The sequence below is a fragment of the Nylanderia fulva genome, unplaced genomic scaffold (genome assembly GCF_048542155.1).
Source record: "Nylanderia fulva isolate GAGA-0341 unplaced genomic scaffold, ASM4854215v1 Scaffold241, whole genome shotgun sequence".
Classification (NCBI taxonomy): Eukaryota; Metazoa; Arthropoda; class Insecta; order Hymenoptera; family Formicidae; genus Nylanderia; species Nylanderia fulva.
The window spans coordinates 124,228-128,529 of NW_028190306.1; the positions used below are offsets into that span (position 1 = coordinate 124,228).

The window sequence follows — 4,302 nt, forward strand, 5'->3', positions numbered from 1 at the left end:
GTTTGAGTTTGAACTAAACATGCAATAACTTTTTGGAAATTTATAATTGATTTGTTTACAAACAACATTTGTTAATTTATCAAATATATTAAATTCTTGATTTAAAAAATTACCATGTAAAATGTGGAGTATAAATAAGAAGATAAAGTGATAACATTTCCTTTGCTTGCAGAAGAAAGAAGAGTATTTGTACTGTGAATTTCGAGCAGATTTTCTTCTAACATATTTGTACTTATATACGCACTTCTCTGCTAATTACAAATCTATTATCAAATTAGAAAGAATTATTATCAGAAATGAAAATACGAACGTTAATAAAATATAAGTTTAGTAAACTGCGTCACTTGTCTGTAAGTAAAAAATGTTCCTTTGTTCTAGAATTTCTCATTTTTTATCCAAATGTGTCGAATAATAATAAAATTAAATTATACATTTTTTTATTTGTTATTACTTTAATAAGTGAGTTATTACTTAAGTATAATAGTAAATAAAAAATTTAATATAAATACATATATTTCTATAATATAATTTATATATATAAATTATATTTTGCAAATATAGTAATGATTATAAAGCAATGAGATTATAAAGTAAATGAGAATAACTCATCCTACATTTTCGTGTACACATGCAAATGTAGAATGAACTACTCTCGTTTACTAGGCTTCCAAATTGATATCTAAACATTCACTTATATTTTTTTATCCAATGTGAAATCCGGTCTGGTCTAATTTTAGGTAAAAAGCAATCCGTATATATATTTTCACAATTATATTTTCATAGTAAAACGCTTGTAACATATGCTACACCGCCAGACAAGACCGCGCGAAAGCGCTCGCGGAAAACCGTCCGTAAAGTCGTGCACTCATTCGTGCCTTCGCCGCTACGCGGCGTCTTTTCTCGCAGTTAGAATTCCGCTGAGTGAGGATATAAGGCCACGCGCTGCACTGTCAAAACATATTTGTGAATATATACGTATATATGTATACGACCAATGGGTGTCATTAAATTGTTATTGGACACTGTTTAATAGCAGTATTTTATTTTAAATATACTTGGAGACATTTTTGGTCAACAAGTATGTCGGAAAACAACTGTGACTTTTGCGAAAGTAAAGATTTTAGCTAACTCTTTTTAAATTTAAGGGATAACACCACTGTAACGGCCCAAAAAATTGCACTTTTTCGACATTTTTTTTTAATAAAAGGAAATGAAATAAAGTATTAATACTCCGTGAAGTTAATAAGCATATATTGAAGTACTTGTAAAAATTTATTCATAAAATAATATTACAAAATGGCGGAATGGCAGCCATATTCCCGATGCTCCTTTAAAATAAAGGGGTCTGCGGCAAGCAGTGTAGCCGTTGGAAATTTGAACCTAGAACAAATAAAAAAATTCCTCATGATCTTCAATGGTATATCTAGTACAATACGTATGGGATTTTAGAAATATTGATTTTTGAGTGATTGGCGAGCATTTGAATAAAGTCGTTCATTTTTCGACAAAAAAAAAGTGACATTATTTGGCAATAAAAAATGTTTAGAGCAACGTATCAAAAATTCCATACGTATTGTACTTCGAAATGTTGTTTTGAATGTACAGTAAAAAATTCAAGTAAAAATATTAAAAATTGTTAGAGTTATACTGCTTGCCGCGTTGAAAAAACGTGTTTCGAGAAAAACGCGTTTAAAGTTTGGAGTTGTATTATGAACATGAAAAAATTTTAAATTCGACTCAAAAAAAATTTTTACCATTAGTCTGCAATCCCAGCACCGTAAAGCTGCCCTTCTAAGTTGGAATATTCGTCCTCCATTTCTTTCCTCGCAGATGTTATGCCAGAGCGCGCTTTTTTTGCCGCATCTGATAATTGTGCCTCTGAGTGCTTGATTCGTTTTGCATCGGATTCGATGCAAAAATTATATGCTTCGACGCCAATTTCCATTTCCAGAAGCTGCATAATACGTAAAATATTAGTTATTCCATCATTAAAGACGCATGTAGCGATATCCGCTGCTATATTTAGGACTGTCTTGCCGCTTGAATACGATTTAGGAGCCAAATTCCACACTGTCGCATTAAAACTTTCGTTACTATTTTGCGTGTAACCGCCCAGGCAACGGTTTAGTAACTCGTCCCGACTCAAATCTTCATAAATAGGTTTTATGGCTTCGTAAACTTCCTCGGAAAGCGGTGACTTGTGACGGAAAGTGTCCAAGGTATCTGCTTCTTGCGCCTTCTTCTAATTGCACCAAGATTTCGAGCACTTCTCGTGTTGCGGATTTTCGTCAGTTGATAACTTATGAAATAAGGTCGCCCAAATTTCATTTTTCATGTCATCTAAGGATGTTGGGTTCCGACGAATGGCCAAACCATAATAAATAGTCAGCTCGTCTATTAATTTGGCACTTAATTTTCCTTTTCCTCCGAGGTTTTTCGATGATTTTTTAAGATTACGAAGTCGCGTTCCCATTCTTTTCTGTACGTGCGAGATGCATTCTTTCTTCTGTACTACTAAATCTTCATACGGTTCAGAGTCGATAATACCTTTAAATGTTTTGCTATCACCATCCCCGATGTAGCTTGAATATTTGAGATCGTGCAAATCTTTTGAGCGATGGAACATCTCGATGACTGCGTCAACTTCCATTTTTCCCGATGATCCTTCGTGGTTTGTTTTACATACATCGGCGTGCGTTTTATACCATTCGTCATAGTCACAAGTGTCCAATTTTTTCTTCTACTGTTCGCAACTTTTACAATATTTAGATTTTACCTCAACATCGACAATTTGCCCAGAAAACCAACCAATCAATGACGTGATCCCAAAAAGCGAAGAAAATCCGCGTTTTCTCCAAGAACCATCACCGGAAACCGTTATTCCTGCAGATTGTCCATGTTCTTCAGTCATTTTCTTCTCTTTTTGTGCTGCTTTTTTCAAACTGGAATCTTTTACTGCTGATGTTGCGATTGAAATCATACTCACTAATTTATCGTAAAAAGATTGGAATACTGGACGTGGTAATTCCATGAAAGCACAAAACTTTATAATTCCATTTAGTCCAACTCCTATTAATCGCATAGCTAGAACGATTCGACGATTTATTTCGTATGCGTTTCGTATATATTTACAACTAGGAATTACAACTTCCGGGCAATTAGGACAAGCGATATCTATTTTGAAGCCTAAGCCACGAGGATCTCTTTCACGAAAAGTAATATCGGAATTACAGTTTTTACACTTCACATGTTGTGAAATCACAGCAAAAACTGCCAAAAAATTTATAATTCTGTACCTGAAGTCATAATTTACGTCAAAATCTTCACTCGTTTTCAACTTCTTGGCAGACGCACTCACGCCTTCCGCGTCACCTTCAATCTCGAATCTGTTCTTCGGTCGTCTTTTCGACACGTTGCTTCGACGCCGCGTTGAATGCAATTCTTTTGTGCCTTTTTGTCGCAAATACATTTTTTTTTTTATCACTCATTTTGCTAACACTCCGAAATTACACAAAAACTGCTCAACTCGAAGCGCACACGTACAACAATAAACGACGGTTATTGATTACAAGGGGGAAAATCATTTGTTTCGTACACGAAATAATGCAATACAGACGCGTAAACACGTGTTTCTATATGAAAATGCTTCTAAAACTACCTCTAGAGACATCTAGTAGTGTCTCACATAACTTAGAAATTAATAAGCAAGGTATTATGTACTACTCTCTCGACAGGTTTCCACCCGGAGCAGATAGCCGTTTCGGAGTCGCCCGACTCGTTCAGTACATAGCTCGGAATTTCGATGAAAAAAATTAGTTTCACGTATAAAAGTTTTCCCCTCGTATTCTACAGGGTTCAAAGGATTTTTTAAGCCCAAAAAAAAAAATCGATTTTTTGAAAATTTTACAGTGGTGTTACCCCTTAAATTCTCATTTTTCAAAATAAAGTACGGTATTTCATAGTCCGTTCTTATATTTAAGACTGTCTTAAGTACAAAGTCTTTTAAGATGCTTTTCTTTTCTTAAGTTTAGTCGGATTCATAATCAAATCTTGATGGTCTTATTTGAATCAAATAAGATCGTGTTTATTAGAAAGTAAGGTTATGTTTTCAAGTCAGTCGTACATGACTTTAAGATAAGCTTATTATTAAATATTATGGAATTAATGGAAAGAAATTGATGATATTGAAAAAATATTGATTGATCGTGATTTTCAAGTAGAGAGATCGTGTACGAAAATGATACATTCGTGATGGACTTTTTAAAACCCTTTTATAATAATTTACAATTTAAAAGACGCTAT

The 4,302-nt window shown here is 33.8% G+C and overlaps 1 pseudogene; it reads right to left on the reverse strand.

Annotated features, from left to right (window-relative positions):
• Window positions 1–1,343: 1,343 nt before the first annotated feature.
• Window positions 1,344–3,584, reverse strand: LOC146723034 (uncharacterized; annotated as a pseudogene).
• Window positions 3,585–4,302: the final 718 nt, after the last annotated feature.